This window comes from Notechis scutatus, chromosome 1, assembly GCF_049901735.1.
Source record: "Notechis scutatus isolate UNSWTSFEM ecotype Mainland chromosome 1, rNotScu1.2, whole genome shotgun sequence".
In the NCBI taxonomy this organism is placed as follows: Eukaryota; Metazoa; Chordata; class Lepidosauria; order Squamata; family Elapidae; genus Notechis; species Notechis scutatus.
Genome location: NC_142009.1, coordinates 88923733 through 88938144, shown reverse-complemented (window position 1 = coordinate 88938144; position 14412 = coordinate 88923733). Strand labels below are relative to the sequence as shown.

The 14412-nt window shown below is 38.7% G+C and overlaps 1 protein-coding gene across 4 annotated transcripts in view; it reads left to right on the top strand.

The window, feature by feature from the left end:
* Positions 1–14412, top strand: part of PHACTR2 (phosphatase and actin regulator 2) — a 103181-nt gene that overhangs the window by 39371 nt on the left and 49398 nt on the right. The gene's annotated exons all lie outside the window — the stretch shown is intronic.

The following is a 14412-nucleotide window of genomic DNA, read 5'->3' as shown; positions in this document are numbered from 1 at the left end:
TTTTACACATTCTTATTTTGTTACTACGAGTGTGGTTTCCTATTTGTATTTGTATTGTTTGTGTAAGTTTAGTTAGTTCTAATCCTCTTGTACACCATTCGACTTTCACTTTTGAGCCACGTAAATATTTAGGTGTGTATTGTTTTCCTCCTAATGTGTTCTATAAAAACAAATGGATTGTTGATGAGATAAATAACGTAGCACAGTGGCAATCCATAAAATATTTTAATATAACACTTTTTGGATCTTCTAAAATGAAAATTGTAAAAGCTAAAGAACTGTGTAGAATCTTTATGGAAGATATATGTTAAGAGTTCCTTAAATACTACATAAAACGTTAACATTTTGGAACATTTTACCCAATAGTATGATTCCAATTACTAATATAGTATATTTTGATATCTCAGCTTAAAGACATATGTTCCATCAGACAATGTAGTAAATGTTCTGTTCAGAGAAGTGTCCATAGTGCAAATGAATCTATGAAAGTATATAAAACATAATTCACACTATACAGAACATTGTTTAAGAAAAAGTGCAGTTGTTTTTCTGTGGGCTATTTATTAATTTCTTCATTTTTTTGTAGAATACAGATGCAGTGACACTCCTAGTAATTATGACTCAGAGCAGTTGAATACTTTACAATTAGGGGCTGTTTTTTCCTTCAAAAGACACATGAAATGTGAACATTCATAGATCTTTGTTATATTCATAGAATAAGGGTTTAACAGATTAGGGTTTTAGGGCTTTACAGTTGTTTCACAAATTATTCCTCTCTTGAGCGTATTTCAGATATTTAACAGATGCAGTAGAATAGGAAGTATAACTCATTCCTTCCTGTTCCTCTTCAACATCATTGGCTCAGCAACATGTTAAGACCAATTAGTGTAAACCTTAATTGTTCTCCTTAGAGCAGTAAATTTCTTGAGCTGCATGGCAAATCTTTGACAAAAGTGCCCACCTGGAAAGCTTTAGGGAACAAGTAGCTGCCATTTATAAGAATTGCCCAATGGCAGTTGAAAACTTCAAAAGGAACATCTGTCTGTTATGCACTTAGGTGCTAAGAAAGCATAAAACAAACATGTTTTCTGTTAGTGGTGATATTGTGATATGGTATTTTTGTATAACACGTGGAATTTGCTGCCTTCCTGGAATTGTGTAAACCAGATGCATGACACATCTGGCCTGGGGGCCATGAGTTTGACACCCCTGAGTTATGTGGCCATTCTGGCAGCAGTGGATGTTGTGTAATGGCTAATGTGTTGTGAGATCCTGGTTCAATTCCACGCTCCGTTATGGAAGCTTATAGGAAGAATCTGTTCAACTAGACACTGTCTCTCAGCTCAGCTTTCTTCACAAAGCTGTTAATGTGAGGAATATGGAAGAAAGAGTAACATTTAACTACCTTGATCTTCTGGAGTCAAAATGGCTGAAGAAAATATTTATTTTTTACTTAGATGGAGATCTGTGCTTAGTACGCATTATTAAACCCATAAAGCATTCAAGTATTTGAAAACAACCAAGCAGTTTCTTCTGTATGAAGAGATCACAATTTGCTTAGTGTCTGTTCTTTTTCTATAGATGTCAGTAATTGCAGCACAATCCTTTTATAAAAATCTCTGCGTTTGGATGGAGAGTCACAAGAATAATCAGTCATACAGGTTTAGAACTGTTTTACTAACAAAATTTTATTAGAGGTTATTAAGACATGACCAAGAGGAAATACATTCGGTAACACACTTCAAAAAATATGATTGATTAGGAGCTACTTTAAAGAGCATATTTAAAGAGCATATTTTTAAAAAGTGAATGTAAGTTTCACCAAGACAACAATATACAGTAAGATATTGGGCTCCTACAATTTACTGTTTTAGTTGTTTATTTCTCTGCATGATTGCTTTTCCATTGATCACTGGATAGTTTACATGCTTTCAGGATACCTTCCTCTGTCTATGTTTGTACTTTCTTTGCAAATATCAGAGTAGAGTTGTGTAGACTGAGTATTCTTCTGTTCTGAAGCAAAGCAGATGGCCGTATTCAAAAATAAGGTGTTTTTTGGCATTGACTGCCTGGCTCTAAAATGGTCTTTTCAGCCTTGTTTGTATTTGTTTCTTGAAAAGTCTGTTAAGAAAGTTTTCAAATTAGCTAATTGACTTGTATGGTTTTTAAATAGCTGGGATTAGATAATAAAATGTGAATGCTTTATATCATAAATTTCTGTGGATTGATTATGAGGTTTGATTGTAAAGTTAAAAGTTTAGAAGTTGGGAGGGGTACCCTGTATTAAGATAGGAAGACACATAATAATGCAACATTACACCTGACATATTTCATATTCTTGAAGTGATACTATATAGAACACTAATGCAGGGGTCCCCAACCACCGGTCCCCGGACCGATACTGGTCCGTGGATAATTTTTTACCGGGCCGCAAAGCTTGGGCGCCGCCATCTTGTTTCGACGGCACTTCCGGGTTTTCGGTTGGAAAGCGGCATTTGGGTGCTCGTGCCTTAGTTTTGTCGAAGAGGGGGGGGCAGCTTCGAACGAGGAGCCGTCCCGATGGCGGTGGAGTCTCGCGTTACTCAGGTACCGGTTCGTGGAAGAATAAATAATCGTGAAACCGGTCCCTGGTTCAAAAAAGCTTGGGGGCCACTGCACTAATGGACAGTTGAGTCTTCCATCCATCTGTCTCTAAAGTTCTAACAATTTTGACTGCTATTCCTACTAGCCACTGTGACTGTTGGAGAAGAATCAGAGCTTTCATTGAAAAATTCCATATCTATTAAGTAAGTGCCCTTCATATATATTTCAAGGATTTTTTGGGGTTGTTGAGAGCAAACTAGAACTTCCCCCTTAAAGCTAACATTTGATAGTATATCTGGATATTCCAGTGCTATTTTGCAGTAAAAAAAGGAGTTAATTTTTTTAAAGGAGTTAATTTTTTTTAAAGGATTTATATCTTACTTACTTCCAACGTACTTCTTTGGTCACTAGAAAAAAAAAATCTAGCCAAATAATGGTTGGATTCTCTGTTACTGGCCATTTTGTAACCAAAGTATTTTATTTGTCAGAGTGTTTTCTTATGCTGAGATAATGGCCCTAACTATATTGTTTCCTCTTTCCTGTGGCCAAAGAGTTTCACTCCATAGAATCTTGCTGTTTGTTGTGTTTCGCAGTCAACAAAGGCATTGTCTTAGATCAAGCATTAATGTGAGTTTGAACTAGTTTGCTCTTCAGTCTTCTGGGTTTAGGGACTTCCTGTTTATGAATGTAGGAAGAGCGTTTTTCCTATGTAGCTGCAGAGGAAACTGGTCTTACGGTGACCAAGTTGATCTTATGCTGTCAGCAGCTATTACTTATACATAAGCTGCAAAACTAGGGTTTTTTTCTGTTTCAAGAAATAATTTTTGAAATTGTATTTAAAAAAAACTACAAAAATGCTAATGAGAAATGGCCCCCTGATAATAATTGAGACTGACTAGGTGTCAAATTTGAATTTCTCCATATTCTATGCAACAGTTGTTGTCATGCAGAGAAGAACTCTGCGTGAAAAGGAATGTGTTACTGCAAAAAGATACACATTTCTCTTTCTCTACGTAGGTGAAACTCAGTTTTCATTTTGGAATGGAAACTTTCTGATAAAGAATCATGAGTTGGCAATCCCCCTACTGGTTTCTTTGGGTCTCTCAGGGCTCTTCCATGAGGATTCTGCATCAATTTGAAAACAGCTGCATACCTCTGTATTTCCACAGTGTCAGCAGAGTTGGAGAACTCTTATTTCCTGCTCACCTGCAGTGCGATAGTAATTTTGTGATTAATTGGGGGGGGGGGGGAGGTGCAGTGATTCCACTTCCCCGTGGAAGGAACTTCAGCCTTTCTGTAGTGACTTTGCTTTGTACAGCGCTTGTAAGAGAAATGCTGGCTTGATGGTTTTCTAGCTCCTCAGAAGCCCAGACAGGGAACAGGTGTGAAATTGGCAACAGTTTGGTCAATTTCCCCCATGAAAATCAAACAGAATCAGTGAAAAAAAACAATGGGCAAAGGCCTGCTTGGCTGCTATTTCCTGCTTCCTCTACTGACCATCTGAAGGAAGTCCTTGACATATGACCACAATTGAGCCCAAATTTTCCCTTGCTGAGCGAGGCAGTTGTTAACTGAGTTGAATTTATGTTTTACCGACAGAAATAAAGGGAAACTATTTCAAGCTATTTAGCTCTCATCAGCTAGCAATAACCTTCTGGGATTCAAACCCAGGCTACTTGCATATTAGGTAGATGTATTAACCTCTAAGCCACAGGCTCTCTTCAATTTGTTGGCTACACCAAAGGAAAGAGTGTTTTTTTTATCAGGGCAACCTGGTCTACCCATTTTACAACCTTTTTTTGCTACTGTTGTTAAGTGAATCACTAGTTGTTAAATGAATCATGCAGGGGTTAAGCAAATCTGATTTCTCCCATTGACTTTGCTTGTAGAAGCTGCCTGAGAAAGTTACAGATGATGGTCACATGACCCCAGAACAGTCCCAACTGCCCTAAATACATTTCAGTTGCCAAATGGCCAAATTTTGATCAGGTGACCATAAGGGTGCTACAGTGGTTATAAGTGTGAAAACTAGTCATAAATAATTTTTAAAATGCTATTGTAACTTTTGTCACAAAACGAATGGTTGAAAGTTGAGAACTACCTCTAATGAAGGGAAATGAACAGTAGAGCAAAATTGCAACAGCAGATTTGTGAAGCATGCCGAGTAGCTCTTCAGAGAAATTTTCAATCTTAACATGAGTTTATACTGAAGTACAGGTAGTCCTCAACTTACCACCACAATTGAGCCCAAAATTTCTGTTGCTAAGTGAGACTTTTGTTAAGTGAATTTTCCCCCATTTTTACGAGCTTTCTTGCCACAGTTGTTAAGTGAATCACTGCAGTGGTTAAGTTAGTGACACGGTCGTTAAGGGAATCTGGCCTCTCCATTGACTTTGCTTGTCTGAAGGTTGCGAAATGTGATCACATGACTCCAGGACACTGCAGCCGTTATAAATATAAGTCAGTTGCCAAGCATCTGAATTTTGATCACATGACCATGGAGATGCTGCAATAGTCATAAGTGTGAAAAATGGTCATACTTTTTTCAGTGCCGTTGTAACTTTGAACGGTTACTAAATAAGTTGAGAACTACCTGTAGTAATAACTGAAAAACAATAAGGTGAAATGTAGCTCAAACAAATAGAGTTTCTGTGGTAAATTGATTGACAGATTAACAGAGTTGGAAGGGATCCTGTAGATCACCTAGTCTAACCCCCCCCCACCCACCCAAGCAGGAGAGCCTACATCATTTCTGACAAGTGGCAATCCAGTCTCTTCTTGAAAGATGCCGGTGATGAAACTCCCACAACGTCCGAAGGCAAGCTGTTCCATTGGTTGATTGTTCTCACTATCAGAAAATTTCTCTTTATTTCGAGGTTGAATCTCTCGATCAGTTTCCATCCATTATTCCTTATCTGGCCTTCAGGTGCCTTGGAAAATAGTTGACCCCCCTCCTCTCTGTGGCAGCCCCTCAAATTTTGGAACATTGCTATCATGTCTTCCCTTGGCCCTTCTCTTCACTAGATTAGCTATGCTGAGTAGTTGCAACTGTTCATCATATGTTTTAGCCTCCAGTCCCCAAGTCATCTTGGGTTGTTCTTCTCTGCACTTTTTCTAGAGTCTCAACACCTTTTTTATAGTGGTGACCAAAACTGGATGCAGTATGCAGTAGTTTTTCGTCACCACACTATGCAGTATGCAGTAGTTTTGTTCACCCTCTTCAGAGGTGGTTTTCATCTTTCCGACCACTATAGAGCACTTAATAATTGGTGACACAAATTGTCCACCTGACTCGGAGCACCTGCAATTGGCCTCTTGAGACAGAAATAGTTTTCAAATCACCAGGCTGTGAAATCCTCCTGTTTGATGCAGGGTACACGGTGCTCCTTTTGCAAAAATCCAGTCATTCTAGTCAGTGCAGAATATAAATACTTGAGAGATCTAACTCAATGGCATTTTTTGTGCCAGAGCTTTGCTATATTTATTGGGTTTAAGTTCATTATCAGGGCCTCCTCAGAGATTTTTTAAAGGCCTTCAAAATACCTGCCACTCTGTATATCTGTATCTGTTCAGATCCTGAGAATTTCTGAGAAGACCAAAATTTTCCAACTGAGTGAGCCAAGTTAAATATACTTCAACACTGTTGCAATTCAAAACAGGCACTTGCTGACTTAGACGGATAAATTATAGTTAAAATATCATGGTCCAATTAAAAAAAACCTCAACAAACACATGTAAGAGACAATAACAATAACCAACATACGCAAAATATAATAATGTTAAAAATAAGAAATATAAAGGACATTTCTTTTTTTTAAAAAAAAAAAAAAACAATTTTATTGATTTTCTACAAACAAACAAGACAAACAAAACATTAAAACATCAACTCTCTTATGTACGTACAGTGTGTCGGTTGGTTCATCGATTTTGTGCATTCATTTCGTCTCAATTACAGTTATATTACATAACAACTCATATTGTCAATCCAAATTTATATATCCTAATATCGCTATTAATAAATCATTTGACTATACTTTTAATCATTCATGCTTTATGAGAGAACAATACTTTAAACAGTTTATTCTATAACAAATCATATAATCATACCAAATCTATCCTAAAAACACTTTATAGATATAATGTCAAATAACATAGGCAAAAGAAAAATAAAAGTATTCCTTGCTATCTAACTTTCTAAATATTCTATTATCGTATTTTATCATCTAGCCACTGATAAAAAAGATCCCAAATTTCATAAAATTGTTTATCCTCTTGCTCTCTAATTTCAAATGTCAATCTACTCATCTCAGCACATTCCAATATTTTCTTAATAATTTCTTCCTGTGATGGTATTTTCTCATTCTTCCAGTTTTTAGCAAATACAATCCTAACCGCTGTTAACACATTTACAATCAGGTATTTCAAATCTTTACTATATGTATCTGGTAAGATTCCCAATAAAAAGAACTCCGGTTTCAAATCTACACGTTTTTTGTCATTTTTTCCAACCACATGCAATTTTAGTCCAATATTTTTTAGCGTCCTCACAAGTCCACCACATATGGTAATATGAGCCAGGTATCTGATGACATTTCCAGCATTTTTCAGATTTGTTCTTGAACATTCTTGCTATTCTTGTCGGGGGAAAGTGCCACCTGTAAAACATCTTATACAAATTTTCCTTATATGCTGTTGACATTGTCATTTTATAATTTTGAGACCACAATTTTTGCCATTTCTCTAAATCAATCCCATATCCAAAATTCTTCCCCCAAGCAATCATAGTTTCTTTAACTTGTTCTTCTTCTAATTTAATTCCCAGTTCACACTGAGCACATGTAACAGACATGACAGGTCTGGAGACGCTGTGGAGAATGTTCTTCTGCCTGCAACATCCTCCTGCATGACTGGTTTGGCAGTGGGTCAGTAATGGTGTGGGATGGCATTTCTTTAGGGGGCCTCACAGCCCTCCATGTGCTCGCCAGAAGTAGCCTGACTGCCGTTAGGTACCAAGATGAGATCCTCAGACCCCTTGTGAGACTATATGCTGGTGCGGTTGGCCCTGGGTTCCTCCTAATGCATGACAATGCTAGATATCATGTTTCTGAAGTGTGTCAGCAGTTCCTGCAAGACAAAGGCATTGATGCTATGGACTGGCCCGCCCGTTCCCCAGACCTGAATCCAATTGAGCATCTGGGACATCATGTCTCGCTCCATCCACCAACACCACGTTGGACCACAGACTGTCCAGGAGTTGGGGGATGCTTTAGTCCAGGTGTGGGAGGAGATCTCTCAGGAGACCATCCGCCACCTCATCAGGAGCATACCCAGGAGTTGTAGGGAGGTCATACAGGCACGTGGAGGCCACACACAATACTGAGCCTCATTTTGACTTGTTTTAAGGACATTACATCGAAGTTGGATCAGCCTGTAGTGTTTTTTTCCACTTTAATTTTGAGTGTAACTCCAAATCCAGACCTCCATGGGTTGCTAAATTTGATTTCCATTGATAATTTTTGTGTGATTTTGTTGTCAGCACATTCAACTATGTAATGAACAAAGTATTTAATAAGAATATTTCATTCTTTCAGATCTAGGATGTCTTATTTTTGTGTTCCCTTTATTTTTTTGAGCAGTGTATATTGACTATGTACCTGACCTTAAAAGTTCATCTATCTTTCAAATATATGCACAGAATTTCCTAAATGCAGCCAGGAGTTACTACTATTTTCAAATATTCAAGCTGATTGTTGACAAAACATTGTCAGAGACTAAGTGGATAAATATTAGTTGAGTAAATGTTCATTCAAAATACAAACAGAACATGTTAGATAAGATAAATGATTGTGTGAAGTAATGAAATTGACCCTCACATTACTGCTGTGAGAGGTTGTGAAAATACTTAGTTATTCATGTTTATATTAAACAAGACCCATTTAGTACCTCCTCTAGTACAGTAATGATACCACTACAGTGACTTGCATAATATTGATTAGGGTTTAGCAATGAAGGACATAAGAAAACCCTGATAGATGATTTTGTAATGTTTTTTAGTCCAGCATCCTGTTTCAGAATGGCCAGTAGAACAGTGTAATAGAAGCATGTTATGAGAGCAAGTGGTGTTTTTGAATTGTCAGTGGCATTTACAAGCATGCAGACTTTAATAAACTTCTCTATCCATTCAAGGTTGACTCAGCCTTCCATCCTTCCGAGGTGGGTAAAATGAGGACCCAGATTGTTGGGGGTAATATGCTGACTCTATAAATTGCTTAGAGAGGGCTACAAAACACTGTGAAGCGGTAGATAAGTCTAAGTGCTATTGCTATTTATTGACTCTCCTTTGGAAATATTCTGATTTGGATCCCCCTTGGTAGTAATTTCTGTGTATTTCTAGACAGCATATGATGCCATGTTTTTGCCCTTCTTTTTTTAGATCATGTAGGCATCTGTTGCACTAAAGTGAAGATATCTGTTTTATGAAAAAGTGAAGATTTCTGTGAGAATCAGTTCTTTTCCAAAGATTTTTTTGTATTTTTTAAAAGTATTTTAAAATTAGAAAGAAAGGAAGAACTTCCAATTAAATCCACAGAATGTATCACCCTATACTTTTATATTCAAATATCTTACTATATGCAAAGCATGTCTGATGAGAATAATTATTAATATTGGTATAATTATCCTGTATCAGTATTCTGATAACAGTATAGAGGTAATCCTCAACTTACAACAGTTCACTTAGGAACTGTTCAAAGTTACAAAGGCACTGAAAAAAGTGACTTATGGCCGTTTTTCACATTTACGACCTTTGTAGCATCCCCATAATCCTGTGACCAAAATTCAGATGCTTGGCAACTGACTCATACATACAACCGTGGCTGTGTCCCAAAGACACGGGATCATCTTTTGCAAATTTTTGACTAACAAAAACAATGGGGATGCCAGATTCACTTAACAACCGTATTACTAACTTGTCAACTGTGATGATTCACTTAACAACTTTGGCAAGTAAAGGTCGTAAAATGAGGCAAAGCTCACTTCACAAATGTCTCTCACTTAACAACAGAAATGTTGGGCTCCGTTGTGGTTGTAAGTCGAAGATTACCTGTAAATGATCGAAGATTGCCTGGTAAATGCAGGGTAATGCAAGTAGTCCTCAATTTACAATTGGGACTAGAATTTCTGTGGCAAAAACGTGTTGGTTGTTAAGTGAGTAGTGACCAGTTTTACAACCTGTTTTGTCACTGCCATTAAGCAAATCACATGGTCATTAAGTGAATTTGGTTTCAGCCATTGACTTTGCTTGTTGGAAGCCAACTGGGGAAGTTGCAAATGATGATCACATGACCCTACATGACCCCTGCAACCATCGCAAATACATGCCAGTTGCCAAGTGCCAGAATTTTTATCACGTGACTGGGGGGATGCTCCGTCAGTTGTGTGTGCGAAGAAGACCAGTTGCAAATCATTTTTTTTCATTGCTGATGCAGCTTTGAATGGTTGCTAAATGAATGTGGTTGCAAATTGAGGACTACCTGTACAATGAATATTTACAAACAACATTTTACACAACATCTCTGCTTCTCTCTTGAGTTTTCGCTTGCGCATGTGGTTAACATTGTTAGTGTTATTGTACCTGATTTTTAAGAGACGCAAGCTTTCTGAATGAGAGCTTTTCCCAAAGATTCATAAAGAGTTAATTTTTTAAAAAAAATGTCTCCTTTTGAAATGGATACCACCAACTTTGTTCTGGTTTGTTCTGCTTTTAGCAGAGTACTACTCTGATGGAAGCATATGTCGTTGCTTTCTGCATAGAGAAATGCACATAGCATGTGCTGGGGATGTGAGAGGCCCCTGACGTTTTCCTTAAGCAATATTCGGTCTTTCTAATACTGCAGGCAGAAAAACTGATGCAACTGTGCCCTGGTTGGCAGACAGGAATCTCAACTGTTGGCTTTTGACAGTGAAATGACTGTCACTGTGCAGTGACTTGCAGGGGAAAACAAGCAGCCAAGACCCAGGAACAGAGTTGCCTGTCTGCAGGTTATTTTTAAAAGCATTTGGATTCCTCAATGCAAGTTCACTGCATCAGATTAGCAGCTAGGTGAGGGGCTCATGCAAAAGAGAGTGGGTGCAAAAAGGGTTGAATAGAACATTTTGTCTCCCCATTTCTATATAGTTATATATTACCCACCCTTGGTTATTTATACAATTAAGTCCTCAGTTAAGGATAGTAATTGGGGTTCGAATTTCCATTGCTAAGCCATGCAGTTGTAAAATGTGACATCACATAACCACATCAGTTAGTGGCAGCAATCCAGCAGGCCCCACTGTTCTTGTTAAGTGAGACTAGCAAGTCATTAGGCTAGGCCACCAGTGTCAAACTCGATCGCTTCACATGATCGTATCATGACGTATCGCGGTATTTTCTGCCTTTGCGGAGTGGGGTGGGCGTGGCCTATGCATGATGCCTCTGGGCCACCAGTTTGACAGGCCTGGGCTAGGCCATCCTTGTGACTTCCTGCTAGCTTCTAGTTAGTGTGGAGGCTGGCAGGAAAATGTGAAACCCGGGTGAGCTCGAAAGCTTGTTGGTGGATGAGTCAATGGCTGCTTTGACCCAGCACAAACATAGCCAGGCCTGGGATGAAAAGGTGAGCGAGCTGCCCTGCGTTCTGCCATCCTACTGCTCCCAGTAACCTACACTGTTGTCTTCTTCTTGCTAGTGAGGAGGCATGCCCAGCAAGGGGTGATGAAATGCAGCGTGGCAGAGAGCAGGGCAACAGAGGAGTAGAATGCAGGACATTCCAAAGGGCAGAGAGAGGAGGGAGATAGACAGGTGGGTGGAAGTTGAAATGCACCCTGCAGTTGTAAATGCAGGGAGACTGTCAAACACCTGAATTTTGATCATGTGACAATGGTGAATGATACAGCGGCTATAACTTCAAAGACTGGGTGTAAGTATCGTTTATTCAGTGCCAGCGTAACTTCAAATAGTTGCTAAATAAATGGTCATTCAGCAAGGACTACTTGCAGTAAAGAAATAGTAGATTGGATTTTACTATTCCACCATTATAATTCAGAGGATTCCACTGAAAATTTGAAAACTATAGCAATAAGATTTATATACTGCTTCACAGTCCTCTCTAAGTGATTTACAGAGTTAGCATATTGCCCCCAACAATCTGGGTCCTCATTTTACCCACCTCGGAAGGATAGAAGGCTGAGTCAACCTTGAACCTGGTGAGATTTGAACTGCCAAATTGTAGGCAGCCAGCGATCAGCAGAAGTAGCCTGTAGTACTGCATTTTAACCACTGCGCCACCAGAGCTCTATAAGAAAACTATAGGAGACTTCTGCTGAAATACGTTGTAATCTAAAGTTTCAGAACCCTGGGTTCTAGCAGGGAAGGAACAGGAGATGAAGTCTTTAGGTATCAGGGCTGTCTATAGGAAATACATAGCATCATTTATAAACTGGAATTGTATAAGATTTTATGTTGTATGTATGACATCCAAAGGTGGCAGCTGATGCTACACAAAAACTCTGAAAGTGAAACATCCCACTCCAAGATTTCAGTAATATTTAGAGAAGCAGCAACTTTTTCTGTATTGTCTTTTCTATTAATGTTCTATTGGGAGATGTGATGCAGTTAATAAAAAATAAAGAGAACCACAAGTACCTGTTCTGCCCCTATTAAGGAACTTATTAATTGTTGATATTGTTGTTAAAAAAGATTTTAAACTTAATCTGCTAAAAAGCATTAACATTCTTTTTGGATTAGGTTTAAAATATTTCTTCAACAACGATCATCCTATAGACTTCATCACCTATTAAATGTTAGGAGGGAAAGGGTATAAGATAGATTGTAAATAGATAGATTGTACTATTAGATCACCACTTAAGAATATATTTTTTCCTGGCAAAGTGGCTAATATGGAAGAAGAATGAAGCAGTTAATTTCACTGAAACAGGAAAGGCAGGAAAATCATTCATTTTGCTTTGCTGGTAACATGACTGTTTCTGGCAAAAGAAAAAAGGAAGGTTATGTATTTTTTTTTGCCTGTCCTGTTTCTCAACCCTCTACAGAGAGCTGCTTGAGTCCTCTGATCCTCTGATACCTCTGACTGACAAAAGAGAATATTCTCTTTTGTAGTTGTGTCATCTCTGTAGACTGCCTTCCCAAGACCTGTGTTGCATGGGCTTTTCCCTTTTATCTGTTGCACTATGAAATGATGGTGGTGATGAACAAGGCGCTGTGCATGTCAGGATGTTTGACCAGAATGTTATACCATGAGAATGGAAAGATCCATGCTATTGATAACATACAGCCATATAGTTTTTTTGATTGCTGGACTATTGAGACTCCTGGATTGGAGGTTTTGGGATATTCTCTGGGTTCCTAATGCCAGGGGATTTACGTGAGACCATTTTCAACACGAAATGCCCTCCCCAGAGATATGGGAGAGTGGTCAGGCCACGTGGTCATGATGTAATACTGTCAGTTATAGAATCGTCTAAACCTGGCAGCGGCGGCTGTGTACCACGTTGCCTTCTTCATGCCACCAGAGCATGAAAGTAGGGTGTTTGAAGCCAGACTGGCATCTTTCCTACCCTCTGCTGTCTGCCCAACAGATATGAGAGCTGTGCTGGTGCAGTGGTTAGTTTGCAGTACTGCAGGCTACTTCTGCTGACTGCTGACTGCCGACTGCCAGCAGTTAGATTCTCCCTAGCTCAGGGTTGACTCAGCCTTCCATCCTTCCAAGATCAGTAAAATGAGGACCCAGATGGTTGGGGGCAGTATGCTGACTGCTTAGAGAGGGCTGTAAAGCACTGTGAAGCGATATATAAGTCTAAGTGCTATTGCTATATGACATGACTTTGTTGCTATGAATTGCTTGGCAGGGTCCATATGGCTTATGGATATTAGCACTAGTACAGTCTTTAATAAGTTTCTGTGGGTGTTTTGTTTTTGTAGTACAAATGAATTTCTTCAACCTCCTTTCCCCAATCTTAACAGTGAGCAATTTGACATTAAGGAAAATCAGGATGCATGCAGGTAATTTTCTGGATATTCATTTGGCTTCCTGACCTACCTAAGTGTTAATTTTTTTAAGGTTATGCAAAATTAATCCCCAGTTTTTAAGTACAAGTCTTCAGCTTAGTGTTTAATGCCAATGCATTGGGATCAGGAGACATTCTTAGAATTTTTTTTAAAGCTGCATTTTAATGCTCTGTTTGAATATTTGATCTGCTTACCTGTAAAGCTGAGACAGCCAGGTAAAGAATGGTGGTAGACAATATCATAATTGATCTAGAAAGGATAGACAGCCAATTGGTTATAGTGGTTAAAGCGCCAGGATACAAACTGGGAGAGTGTGAATTCTAGTTCCACTTTGGGCGGGAAGCTCCCTGGGTGAGCTTGGGCCAGTCATTCTCTCTCAGCTCTAGGAACCAGGTAATGACAAACCATTTCCAAGCTGTTGTGAAAAAAACTGCACAGATTTGTCCAGGAAATTGTCAGGAGCCAATACTAACTTGAAGGCACACACATACCCTAGTAGGAAGCAGCTTCATAAATGGTATGACTTTCTGGTATTTTTGGGGTTTTCTTTTCTTTTTATCTTTTGTCTCTGTCTCCCTTCTTTCTTTCTTTCTTTCTTTCTTTCTTTCTTTCTTTCTTTCTTTCTTTCTTTCTTTCTTTCTTTCTTTCTTTCTTTCTTTCTTTCTTTCTTTCTTCCTTCCTTCCTTCCTTCCTTCCTTCCTTCCTTCCTTCCTTCCTTCCTCCCTCCCTCCCTCCCTCCCTCCCTCCCTCCTTCCTTCCTTCCTTCCTTC